General features: G+C 32.6%; 1 protein-coding gene across 1 annotated transcript in view; it reads right to left on the bottom strand.

The window, feature by feature from the left end:
• Window positions 1-15,019, bottom strand: part of Axud1 (AXIN1 up-regulated 1) — a 62,265-nt gene that overhangs the window by 22,164 nt on the left and 25,082 nt on the right. Inside the window, exon 2 of the mRNA XM_076414268.1 lies at window positions 9,648-9,706. The gene's annotated coding sequence lies outside the window, so the exon portion shown is untranslated. The remainder of the gene's footprint in view (window positions 1-9,647; window positions 9,707-15,019) is intronic.

The following is a 15,019-nucleotide window of genomic DNA, read 5'->3' as shown; positions in this document are numbered from 1 at the left end:
AAATCTTGCGAGTCTGCGTAATGATTATTGTTTCTAATTAATGGGAAGATTATAATTTATATTGTAACATAAATTTAACATAAATAAAGCAACATTTGCGAGAAATGCCTGTTTTATAGTTTAGTATCAAGAAAAGTGCAGCTGAACGTTATTGTTTACTTGTCGAAACATGGTATCATCTATATATCTTTTGGATTGTTTTAAAAGTTTATGTTATTTCAATATTGCCAACACTTCCACGCTTGATAAAAACAGATCATTAACCTGCCTGCGATGCGAAGCTATAAGAAATCGATCGCTTTACTTTTGAATAAAGTTTGGGAGATATTACAAAAAGTAGATGTCAGTCTTATTCACAAAATCTTTAGGTGAAGACAATATTTCTTATAGTGGTTAATTAAAAAACATAATCATAGAGCTTCGAATGTACCAAATCCAAATGTAGTGGTAGAGATGCTATCGAAATTGTCACTGATGGTGTGGGTTCAAAATTGTAATACAGTTATGGTAAACATAGTGCCATTCAACTTTGGACTAACATTCTACTAACATCAAAAATCATGTTAAGCTTAAGCAAACAGATGAACTGCTGACGGGGTAGCCAGTAGTATTTTTACTGCAATGAAGATAGCGATAGTTATTCATTGACTACCCATTAAAAACAATCGCAATGTACATTTAAATTATTAAAAACAATATTGAGGGAATTACTAATTTCTATTTAGTATGAGTGTACCTTAAAGTATTTATTTGAATTATGATGAATTTATTCGTATTTATGATGAAGGAATGGTAAAACTTTTGAACTAAAACGCAAATGGATTATTTCTTTTCCCGCGTTTATTCCGTCCCCCTTAAATTATTCATCATTAAATATAATTCAGTTTTTTTAGTCCTCTAAAAAATTGTTGAGTCTCTCTAACCAAGGAAATGATAAATATATATACTAATATAAAGCGGTCTCAAGAACTTGTTATATGAGATGTTAATTAGATTGTTTGCCCTCATCTCACTTCAAGTTGTCCAGAACAAGCTTCTCGGGTGAATCCTACTCTATCCTACTCTCAGATTCTACACATTCTTCTAGTCGTTTACTTTACTTCACTCATTTACTCATCCTCCACACTCTCGGACAATAAATTCATATGGGGGCTAACGATTTGTTAGGTTTCCACTAACATCGGTGCCAGTCTCATTTTTTAAGATTTTGTGGTCGTAATATTCTACGGTTATGCGGTTACTGTTGCCATCCGTCAACCCTAAATGAAATATTAGCAGTTATTTTAATGGATGACAATCCTGCGTAACCCATCCAAACCTACGGTTTAAAAGTAAGTCTCCTCAGCTAGATATGCGTAATCCATTTTTCTCTTGGTTAAAAACCAAACCCAAAAAGCCTGTCAAATCTTTTGAGTTTTGAGTCTATAGATTAATCAGTTCAAGACTTCAGAATCAGGCAAATCGGATGGATTTAGAAAAATAAGAGGCGATTTAACTTTTTGATGTAGAAGGTGATGGTCATGGATCCGAGTTGGACCTTTGTAGTAAATGGGACTGGCACATGAAGAATAAATACTAGAATCACGTGATTAGATAGAAAGAGATTTTAAGATAAAAAGAAATAAATTTTTAAACAAACATGAAGTTTTTTTATTTAGAATTATTGAGTACTATACGGTATTATTTAGACATGCAACTACCAAGGAACGTTCAACATTTAATTGTCTTTATTTATTCCTAGATTTCATTTGAATTAGTTTCGGTTCATTCAAAATTGGTAATTTTGATGTCAACGACAAACAACGGCCTGGAGAACCGAATAAGTTCTAAGGCAATGAATTGCAAGAATTATTGGATGAAAACCCATCTCAAACTCTCAGAGAATTTTTAGACAGGTTTACAGTTTATCAGTGAACTATTTTTATACGTTTAAAACTGATGGGAAAGATCTAAAACGAAATAAAATAACTATCACGCAAATTGACTGAAAGTAGCGTAGATTCGAATTTTTTCAACATCACGATTTAATTAATTTCCAGGCAACAAAGAAGAGCTTTATGAGTCATATTATGACTGGTGATGAAAAGTATATATATTACGACAATAATAAACGGAAATAATAATGGGTTCGTTTAGGAAAGCCATATCCATCGACACCGAACCAAAATATTTATCGCTATAAATTCTTGGTGGGATCAGCAAGGTATAGTGTATTACGATCTACTAAAACTGAATGAAACTGTTACTGTAGATGTCTACCGATGTCGCCAGAGCAAATTCAATGACATATTGTTAGAAAAAGACCAGCATAGCGAGTAACAGACGCAAAGTTATTCTCTTGCAAGACAACGTTCACCAAAGTTAAATCACACCCACCGTGCATACCAAACATAGCGCCTTTTGGTTATCACTTGTTCAGGTTGGCGCAGCCTGACTTGACTAGCACACGGTTTCAAAACGCTGAAGATATACCGCTGCCAAACCAACATCGTCCTCTTGATGCTGTTTTAGGGTAAATGATGTGGCTCGGTGAATGGAGGTAAAACGAAATGAAACGGTGTTTACATTATGTGACCATTATTTATTGGCTATATAAAAAAATGTGAAAAATACAATTAGATAAAACGGATAGCAGCGGTGTTACCTGTAGACGAGGCTTGGGTAGTCGATGATGGCACGTCTAAACCAAACGAGGGTTGAGCACTGAAATGAGTCGGAATATCCTTCAATAACATCCCAAATAAACATCTCGGGGTTGCCGCCAGCTATTCGTTGTCGGGTTCTAGTTGGCGCTGCTGGCACCCCGCCCGTGTTCAACATCTGGGATTGTATTTCTGGGTATTTTGTAGACCGTTATTCCACGATGTAAAATTCGACATGCCTCAAGGTCCCTACACATGCCATAACTTTTTAATAGTTTGAATAATACGGGAATAATCGAAAGTAACACAAAGTATTAAATAACACTGCTAAATTAAATAATTTGGTTTAATAATATTTAACATACTCATTTTATTTGTTTTATTCGTGTTCTGATTCAAAATTGCCTACCAGCACTTTGCGGTACCACATTGTAAGATTTTTATTTCAAAAATTACTGACAGCACTGAAAATATTTGTTTATATATTTTGTGTCACTGATATGACATCTACTCCTGGTTGCTTGATTTTGGCGTATTTAATTTTATTTGAATTTGTAGCGCATATTACACACAAATTTTAGGCAAAAATTTCTTTCTCTTTGTAAGCTTTAACAGTACCAAATTTCAGGTCTCCAGGTGCCTCCGTTTTCCTCAGACAAATGGGGAGGCAAATTTTCGCAAGCCGCTTAATAACAGTTGGGGCTAAAGTCCCGCTACCATTTTGATTGTGCGCCATCTTGGTTATGTGGTGTCTAGCTCAATTTAGCTTTATCATTGTGTTATGTAGATTTCCAAATTTTATTATGGATAAATATACGCCACAAGAACGAGTAGAAATAGTGACAATAATTATTTAAAATAATAGTTCCATTATTGTCTTTAAGTGCAAATTGCGTCAAAAATATCCTAATTGTCCAGTGCCTCACAAAACCACAATTTATCGTTTACATGCCAATTTTCGACAGTACGGTACGACAGCCTTGCAGCAGACAGACCTTGTTCTGGAGTATCCAGAAACATCAATTCGGAGACGTGGTTTCCAGTTACACATTTCTGCACACAATTTAAGGCGAATTTAGAAAAATGTTCCCGCACAAAATTCAATTAGTTCAAAAATTGCCACCGAGAGATCCTGATCAACGAATTGAGTACAGTAATGTAATCCTAAGTCTGCCTGGTGAAATTGAAGATTTTTCGTCTAAATTAATAATGAAGGATGAAGGATGAATGAAGGAAAGGGATGAAGCCCATTTCATTCTCAGTGGCCACGTCAATAAATAGAACAGTCAGTTTTGGGGAACACAGAATCATCAATTAATTCATGACACATCATTACATCCACTAAAAACAACTGTATGGTGTGGAATTCATGCTGGAAACATCATTGGTCCCTATTTTTTTGAAAATGACCAAGATGTTGCAGTTACGGACGGTACCAAGACATGACTCGACATTTTCTTGTACTTGTTCAACAATTCAATTATTGAATGACGTTTTTCCTCGAAGACTAATTTTGCGAAGTGGCAATTTAGCACAGCCAGCCAGATCTCTGGATTTAACAGCACCAGACTTCTTATGGGGTTTTTTAAAATCAAAAGTTTATGTGAATGAGTCCCAGACTATTCAACATCTTAAAGACAATATTCGTCACGAAATTGAAGAAATGCAGCCTCAGATGTTGCAGGATATCATGAAAAATGCCTTAAAAAAGTCGAAAGTTGCATAGCCAATCGCGGTCACCATTTAGAAGATATAAGTTTTCAGTCATAACGAAAAAAAAATATAAAGACCAAGTAAACTTTTTATGGAAACCAAACTTATTTATCTTTTTTTTAGCGAAGTTATAGGCAATCAAAATGGCAGCGGGACTTGTATATTGTATATAGTTGGACCACATTGTATATAGAAGATTGCACCCATTTTTACCAATAATAGCCCTTTTAAAGCCAAAAATGATGCAAACAGATAATATATAATTTTAGGGAATGATACGTCTATTGTGATATGCAAAAACAGTCAGTCTCTAGATATAGAAAATGTCTTGTTAAAGTTTTACACAAATGAAGAATTATTATCTTTTAAAAAACTTGAGAATCTTTGAATATCTCCTTCTTATATATCAATTTTGCCTGTCGGCGATAACAATTTTTTCTAAGGAGTTTCACTTAATAATAACTATTTCAAGGCAAACTAGTCCTATAACGAAAGCGAAAAAGTTCGGTGCGAATTGTAGTAGTGTTAGCCTTAGAGACGAAATAAATTCGTGAAATGAAGCGACGGTTTTATAGTAGCGAATTTTTTGTTAATCGTTAATAGGTTGGTGGGTCAGGGCCTCAAGCTCGGTCTTGCGCTTATTACAAGCAAAATAATGCCGAAGAAAAAGTATCCGACAACATTATTGATATTTGATGAAAAAACTTCAACACAAAACTAACATTTTGTATTAAACAAGTTTAAAATACTTGATAAAACCTTCCTTTTTCATACCTTCATATTTTTTATTAGGTTCTTGCACTAATTTTGATCAACAAGTATAAACAACTGTTAAATAATCTAACCCAACGGTTAAATTCGATGGTTTAATATTTCTCTACAAAAAATAACAATTTAGCATTAAACATTATCAAATTATTGATAGTATACAGATATATTACTTTTGTTGAAATCCATAAAACATTTTTAGACATTGTGATGTTAGTTATTATGGCAAAAGATCTGTCTAAGGCTGTAGAAAAAGTACAAGTAAAGCTCAACAAAATCTACAAATGGACTAAAACTGGAAAGTAGAGCTTAATAACTCCAAATCTGTCCATGTTAACTTTGCGTTATGGCGAAATGACAAAAACTTAATTATCATTTGACGGATGCGCGATTCCTCAACCAGAATCAACCAAATACCTCATAATATACGTCGATGGTAGGTTAAATTGGATCATGTTAAACAAAAAGCATAGCAGATTAGACCCAAAGTCAAGAAACTGTACTGGTTAGTCGGAAGCTTTACGGCTTATTTATATTCGGCCCTGTTGTCTTGTTATGGTTTCAATGATTTAAAGTGGTGGTTTTGATGTGAATTAGAAAGAACGGAATAACGAAAAAGTTTGAAGATAATAAATTGCAAGACAAAAACTTCTTAGCAGTTCTTATCAAATCTTAGCAGTTGAATCAACTATTTAAAGAAGCTTCTATGTTAAGGAACATTTCTAAAAGGAGGGAAGATGGCTTCCACACGAATAATGTCATTTCTAACCATTTCAACGTCGAGGTTTCGTTGCCTGCTGGCCAAAAAAGAAGAGTTTTTTTTGTGGCGTAATGTGATTGGTGAAAAAAGATCACATATAGCGAGTAACAGAGGCATTCATCCTCTTGCATGACAAAGTTCTGAAAGATACAGTGTTGAAGCCCAAATTCCAAACCCAGCCATAGCGGGTTCTGATTACCACTTGTTCCGATCGATGGAGTATGGTTTGACTGACACACGGTTTCCGAATACTGAAGAAGTGCGAAAAATGGATCGATGATTAAAATTACTCGTCAATATAACATTATTTTTCGACACGGTATCGTCATGTTGACAAAAAGATAGGAAAAACGTAGAAACGATGTAGTTACCTAATTGTCTAATGTGGGTTTCAAGCTATGTCACTTGGTATTAAACTTGTCGGCTGACGAGAGACCAATTTAGAAGGCATCAGAGAAGGCGTCTGCACTTACCCAGCAGTTAGCAGTAACTGGTGTGACTGGTGTCCAATATGGATATATTTTCTTTCGGTACTAAAACTGTTAATTAATTTTGAGGGATATATACAGAAACTTTGTGTGTGAAATATTTATTTACTTTCTAAATCGATTCTGTGGAAATTACGCTGCAACAAAATGCAATTTGTGAGAAATGATTTCTCTCTATAATCAAACAAAACTATCCGCTGAAAAACATCGAGTGATTCAGTGATGTATCGGTGGTTACCGATGTTTTTGTAAAATATGTTTAAATATGTAAGAGTTGAATGGATCAACGCGTCGGAGATATTCAGGATATTGTTCCTACTTACGTTTACTTGATCAGATCGATTTAATAAATATGTCAGACCTATAAATAAATTTAAAATGATTTACAACAGATGTTATTACTGTATATTATAATAACATCGGGTATATTTGTAGCCAACTTCATTTTAAAACCTTACTGACATGACAGGCTTCACTTCATTATGTATGTGTCAATTTGTCAAAGAGTGAACAAATATGTTTTCAGTGCGAAAATGTCTGAGATTATACCGAGTATATCGCATTTGTGGCAATTTGAAGATTGAAGGCCATCGAATGTTGTGTGAGGATTATGACAACCATGCTCTATCCATTTCATGTAAATGCTGTTTTCGGCGTTTTCAAGGTAAAAAGCGTTCTGGACAGGCAAAATTTGTCAAGTCAAGGATTTCAAGGTCAAGGAAACTCAGGAAATATGCAGATTTATTGGGAGTGATACAATAAACTATTTCCATTTGTTTGAAGAACATGGACATGATTTAAAATCTTGGATATTTTCTGCTTGGATTTGAAGCCAAGAGACAATGGGTCGCAGATAAATAACAATAAGCAATATAAGACTACAACCAAACATTATCAAATTATACAAATTAAAACTTTTCTAGTATGATTAACACCTAATCAAACCATTGCGGATATATGTCATTATAATATAACAACATAAAAGACAAAACTTAAAAAATAGAAATGAGCCCAAGGTATTAGTTGGCAGTATTGTTTAAAATTAAAACTGATTACCAGCTATAATTTCAACTAATAGTTGGTGCCATATGACTTCGATTTATCACCGGACTTAGTCATTGTTGACGGTTGACAAAAACCATTCTGCTCTCGGACAATATTAGTTTCGTATTTTCCAGATTAGCTTTTTATGATCTTGATCCATGTTTTCTAATGACCCGCTCTTTATATCTTGCTTCCATTAGGTTTATTTCACCACAGAAGATATGTCGATATATAACATTAACTAGTGTGCGTCTCCATGTTTACAAAGTTCCAACTCACACGATAACTGAAAGTTAATGACAATGCACAGCAAAGAGCGAACAATTAATGGATTATTAAGAAATTATTAAAATGGTGGATCTAATTTTCATTTTCATGTCCTCGTTAATTATCAAAAATTGTCAATATCGCGACATTATAACAAATTTCCTCTTGCCAAAATTAGACGGTATTGATGTTAGCTGCTTGTGGGTTCAACAAGAAGATGCTTTATAACTGTATTTCTTTTTATATGGTTATTTGACGGTCTGTCCATATATTGAAGAGCCAGTAAAGATGTAAAAGCTGATGATGTGGAGATGTAGAGGAAAAATTCAATTAAAAAACAACCAACTATGTTTCTTATTTTGTTTATATCTTGCGTTCATTTTGGAACATCCTATATATACTAAAATTTAATTTTTTAATGTTATAAAGTCTCCTTTTTTACTAACAATGGTTTATCTGGACTGGACCTATTGTTTAACGTGGGTTCCGAACCACGGTCCTCGGCATCAAGCCCATCGACTGACTAGTGACTAACTTAGAAATCACCCCAGAAGACATCCGATCTTACCCAGCCTGGTTACTTTCGTGACTGGCGTATCATTGTCCTTGTCGGGTTTTACACTCTACTGCCTAAGGACAATCACAAACATGAATTTATGACCATATCCCAGCAGGATTCGAACCCACGACTATAGCAACAGCAGGAAGACCGTCCTTTATCATTTTACCTTTTACCATTGCGCCAACCAAGCCGGCATATTTGAATTTTATCGAAGTTGGTACTTTTCAAATAACGATTCAAACGTATATGAGATTTCTCGAAATTCAGTATAGGCGTTCTGTAATGATCTAGTTTAAAAACGGCCATAAAATTTATTGGAACATTGCTACACAACTTTCATAGTGTTTAGATTATTCATTGGTTGCTAATCTGGTTACAAAATAATGTAATAATGTGAGCATTATACAGGAATTTATAACATATACTAAAATAATCCATTGCCTTATTTGTAAAAGGATTAGAAATTAATTAATGTTCGTTGAATTATAAGTTCACCACTCGACTACTAATTTGAAAAAAAAATGTAAAGAATAGAATGAATTTTGAGTTAATTGAACATTGTATATTGAATATATATATATATATATATATGTATATATATATATATATATATATATATATATATATATATATATATATATATATATATATATATACATAAGATGTCGATAGCTTTCTGTCATGATTTCTGTAATTGATTACAAGACCGCGAAAAGTGGCTTTGTTAATTGAACGTGATATTGGCTGCATAAATAAAATTAGTAATACCACCAACATTTTTTATAATTTCACAAATTATGTGTTTAATATACTATTATATATTTTTGAGTCATATGAGAAATATTACGGTAGGATCTAATAAATTAATTAAATTCTAATGTATTTCTTATCATAAAGTAATACAAATAATGATATGTATATCTTATCGCGAGACAGTATTTAAATGAATAACGTTCTATCTCTAACATTCCTTATTATTATAGTTAAAAAACAGATGGTACAATATAATATATTTCTCACAAAATAATTTTAAATATTTTACTATAGTATAGTTTATATTTTAAATATTTTATAAATATTTTATTTAAATATAAACATGAACAAATATGGTATTGCTACACAAGACAAAAATAAATAGATTTATCTGTCGTATTTTACTGGAAATTTTGAAAAAAAAGGTTCAATATTTGTTACCTGCAAGGCACGTGAGATACCCAGGTGTTATAAAACACGTTTCTCTTTAGTGACATTCTACAGGTACTCCCTTCTGGCAAAAGCAAATTCGAGTTTATTATATACAATATTTTATTTTATCAAATGGAACCATATTTCATGTTATGATGTACGGAAAATAAAATTAATAAATGTAGATCTGGCGCATTCGGCAAAATCAAATAACTTACCTTTTTACTTTTTTTGGACCCTTTGTTAAAAATTCTTTTAAGTGTTGTATTGGCTGAATCTGTAAAAAATATAACAAATAATTAGTTACTATATTACACATAAATATGTGTAATACATTAAATAAAATCATACTTCATATCTTGAACTTTGAAGATTCGGATAAATAAGGACAAAAAAATTAAAAAGACTTAGTTAAGAACATAAGTAAATATAGGTTACTCTTTCGAGAAAAAGACGGCTATATTGATTGTATATATATTAGGTATATAGGTTTATTGTGTATTTTGAATAGATGATATGTAACTGGAGAGACAATTTTTACTTTGGAAATTTCTTACTAGGTTATAATGGCGAAATATTGAGGAAAATTTAAAAAACAACAACTTAATGTATATTAACACCTTCGTTGCGTAATGTGAAGTTTTCGTTGGACGCGAATTACGCTCCAGCGCGTTATATATATGGTGGACTTTCTAAGCCCTGTATTTAGTTTTGCATTAGTAGTGTGCCTGTACAGTTGTGTCGGCATTATCTGAAGACCGAACAGAATTGCATAGACGGGAAAAAATATCGATATGTCACGGCCCTCTCATCCTAAAAGTGGAAAAATAGATATGAAACGTACCCTAACTTTACAATAAATGTTCAGGCAATCGTATTCCAATTTACAACTTTCGTTTGTCTGTCATAAAAAGGTTACTAAAGGCTCCGTCCACACCTACTTCCAGAACTGTTATCAACGAACATGTTTTGAAAATATGAGGGGAAAAGAAAGCAGTTATTTAAAAAAGAAATGACACTATTTATGTATGCACTGCGTGTCCTGGATATCCTAGTTACTGTATAGACTGTGCAAAAATTAGTCATGTGTCACCTCTTATGATTTATCTGAATAGGGTTTTTACTTATTTTGTTAGTTTTAGTGAAAATTTGTATTGGCTTATGGTCGTCCAATTATTTATATTAACTTCTCAATTTGTTTGAATATATATTTTCTTTGTTTGTAGTTACATTTACTTAGTTATATTATTCTCGTTTTTCTACTGAATAATTTTTTATCTTATTTTAGTAGTTGGTTCTTATATAATATATAATTTTGTTAGGGTAAATTAAATTATATCTTCTAATCAACAATGTATTTTTCTATTCTGTTAATTTTCATTAGCCACGCGCTCGTGCGTTATGCGGCTATCAACAAAAAAAATTGAAATCAGTGCAGATCACCCTGGCTCGTGACTCAAAAACAATTGTCAAAAGATATTAAAATCTAGATTGGACACACGTTAAAAAACTTTATTAGCAATATTTTATTGCTGTAATCAGGAAAAACGTAGCCGGCTTCTAGACTAAGTATTTGATCCCAGATTGGCAACGAACATGTTAAAGGAACACATGATATTCATATATGGTGATAATTCCTTAAATTTAGATAAGCTTTGAGGTATTTATTAGTAAATAAATTAATTCAATAAAATATGTCTTAATATGATGACCAAGATAGGGTCTTGTCTTCGATCGTAAGTTTAGATGGAATTTCCACATTCAAAGGTCCCTCCATAAAGGTCAAGGTATTGTTAATTTGCTGTTCCCGCTTATCAACCGGGCCAGCAGGCTTCCTCTCTCAATAAAATCTCTCCTGTACAAGATGTTGGTTCGATCAGTCGTTCTATATGGCTCCAGTTTCTATCTAAAATACGTCTCACCTAGCCAGGTGGAACGTCTTCAAGTGTTTCGAAACAAAATTCTCAGGAGAATAATCCCCCCTGGTTCGTTAGGAACAATCAAGTTCATAGAGAAGCAGACGTCCCCCAAGTTCACGATTTCACATCCGAGCTCTACTCGAGATATTTCTCCACTCTTCGTCTCTCGGACAATAGATGTATCACCGAGCTGACCGATATTTTAGGCCAATAACTCATTCGGCTCTTCGCGGCCGTATTCTATCACAGCCAACACTTTCCCGTCGTGCTCTAACTCCAAATTGTTTCGAGCTTCTCCGGCAAGCGATTACCTCATGTACTGCAAGCTGCATGGTATGATAACGACGCCACGTCCTTGCCTGGCCCTTGTACCTTAGTAACAGTAGGTAGTATCAGTTAGGGTCATTGGATCAGCTGATAAGGTGGGGTTTAGTGGGTAGGCCAGAGGCAGTCTCCACATAACCAGCCCAACTCGCTTATTCCTGCGGGTCTTCCCGACCAGGTATCCGTAACAGGATTCCCCTTCCCGGTTCCAGGCCAAAAAAAAACAAGATCACACGGTTTGGTTCTCTTGAGTCAGCGTCCTAGTTGAATATTATACAAGAGTTCGGCAGTACTTTGATGTTAATATGGGGGTGGAGTATTTCCTGAGATTTTATGACGAGTATCTTAAATTTCCTCTATGACAGTTGGAGTATAAAGGTCTCTATGTAAGCAATTATTTCCATATAATCTGGGTGCACCCACAACACTTATCAGTTTTATATTCTAAATTACTATATTATGTTGAGATTGCATCCGTCAGAATATTCCCATGATTGAATTTAATAGGTCCATATCAGCAATTTATTATGTATGGATAATTTAAATTTTCTTCGAAATAACCAATAAGTTTTTGGAATTGTAATTTGAGTCCTGAGTCTAATGAAGTTTTGCATTAAGATTCATTCCAAGATACTTAACATTGTTACTGTATATATTACTGTATAGGATAATTGTATTATTTATATTCTTTAGTGTATGAACAGTTTGGTTGTGGGTGAATTCAATATGCACTCATTTACTCTGATTGACTTTTATTTTCTTTATATCTGGGTTCATTTATTTATATTATTACTTGCCTGTTGCAGTTTTCTTTAATTTATTTAATAATTAATTGAATAATATACGAGAAAAAAAATCGTTTTGAAAACTATTTTAATCTACTAATATAAAGTTTACAAAGTTTTAAGAACGAAATATAAATAACTTGAATGAAGTGAGATAATTTAATATATAATATATTATCTAATTACGTATCAAGTCTAACTATGGCTATAATAAATATATCTATTAAAAATATTTGTATTTTCTAAGACTTTTGCAAGATAATGTAGAGGTTGAAAATCAATAATTCCCGAAAGCCGATTGTGCCGGCGATGATTCCCGGAGATCGCCGACCGTCACAGTCGATATTCCAACTGGGAAGTGTATCCAAAACTATATCTTTCTTTATGGATCTTTGGTTGTGGATCACGCCGTTTGCGGTCGACCTTTTGCCTTGATACGAATGGTCTGCTTTCAGCTGTTGCATATAGTTTTGTTTATCGTTTAACATTACGTCGAAATATCTCATTTTACTGTTAATGCTCGTAAAAAATATTTCATGTTTGTCGTCAATAAGTCCATGTAATTTCTGAATAATCAATATGCAGAAAACAAAAAATATATATTATTAACTTAACTATTTTTTAAATGAAAGTAAATAAGTTCCTATTGAGTTTATATATGATCGAACTGCACATGAATTAGAGTGAATAATACTAACTACTAGTGTTGGGAATGACTGAAATCAACTATCGACTGTTTAGTAATTGACTACTTTTTACTATTGACTGTTTCAGTCGCTATTTTCGGTCCGACTGATTTTGTTATTATTTACTATCGAATGTTTCAGTCGTGTACCTTTAGTTACTATTTTTGGCTCTACTAGTTTCATTCTACTGATTTTTAACGTTCTGGTTCTGTCGTCCTATCCGCGACCTTGGCAAAAATATACTCAATTTATACTTACATAGATTTATATGTAATATATATAATATATTTTTGATAGTTTGCTTGTAAATAACAATATATTGTATATTAATATTGCAGCATCTTGGAACGATATTTGTCAAGATTGTTAATGTAATAGGGTAAAAAGAGAAAGAAATATTTCGATTACTCTCTCGGTTTTTGTTAAAAAATATTTCCGTTCAATAATAAATAAAATATTTATTTGATTTAAAAAAGCTCTAGTGTAGTTATTATGCGATCATTTTTAATTATGTCAAGAATTATTTTTATTTATGATTAGGTATCTGTTATATTTTGCTTAGTATTTATGGTTATTGTACATCTTTAGATTTTAGGTTTGTTTAAGTTCTATTGTATTGTCTACATTTAATATATTATATTATTCGAAAATAGCAATTAACATATTAAAATACGATAAAACATTTGTGGAGTATTATTCCATTCCATAGAAAAATTCCATTAATTTTTATAGATCCACAGAACATTCAAATATAAAAGTAATTCTACTTCGCTAAAATTAAATTATTAATTGCATGTTAATAGTATTCAGTAATTATTTTTTTCCTTTTCTTTTTTAAACTTAGTACCTGAAGGAATATGTACATCTCCGTCTCGATTATACTACCGTCGGAAAATATAAGCACATATAAAATTAACTGCTCCAAGGAATTATCTCCGTCCTTTCCTCTCTCACAGTTTGTATAGGAAAGGGTTCGTATATCTTCGTCTGACATCATGAATTGAAGAAAACAGTCGAAACGTGCATATTTACAGTCGCTAGTTTTTTGACTATCGACTGTTTCGATTGTTTTCAGTCGATAGTTTCCAACTCATCGGCAATACTGCAATTGAAGTATTGAATAAAATTACAATCATCTGTACATAATATTTCTAAAACTGGTATGTTCATACGTAATTCAATTATGGAGATGTTCCGCGAAAAGTAATATAAATAAAATATATACATTTCAGAACAATGTTCTAAAAGGTATTATTTTAGGCATCTTAAGGTATCAAGCTTACTTCGATAGATTCAGGCACTGATTGTTATCCAGGGAACGAAAAGAATGGCAAAGTGGCAAAAGGAGGGACTCCGCTCTCATGTTAACGCCGATGTATTACAACTCTTGCATAATACTTAAACACGGCACGGATTCAAAATAATTAAACCGTTTAATCTTGCAGTGTAGTGAGGTTTAATTAAAAAAAGAGCAGTTTTAATTAAATCATGAACATTATTACTAGGTAGAGACTAAGTAAGGGCCGATTAAATTTTGGGCAACGGTCAGAAATAATGTATTAATACAAGAATTAGTCACTTTTAAGATATTTAAAGAAAAATGGTATTGATTATACTCAAAAAAGTAAAATGTTTGAGGAAGATGTCATTCACAAGATTCCTTTCTCTAGAGAAGAAATTTAAGATATATTTTCTTATTTGTTATTATATAACTAGAAGTTCTAGAAACCATCAGGGGATACATATAGTATACATATATAGATATATTCTACACTAATATTTAGGCATGAAAATCTTACTAATCACTTATGATTCGGGACGGGACGGAACACACCACTTATGACCTTGGAACAAAAGAGTAACTTTATTTTGATCC

This window comes from Rhynchophorus ferrugineus, unplaced genomic scaffold (assembly GCF_030347505.1).
Source record: "Rhynchophorus ferrugineus isolate W39M unplaced genomic scaffold, kcgeb_rfMv2 rfM9, whole genome shotgun sequence".
Lineage (NCBI taxonomy): Eukaryota > Metazoa > Arthropoda > Insecta > Coleoptera > Curculionidae > Rhynchophorus > Rhynchophorus ferrugineus.
The sequence above is the reverse complement of the archived record's forward strand: the minus strand, read 5'-3'. Positions and strand labels throughout refer to the sequence as shown.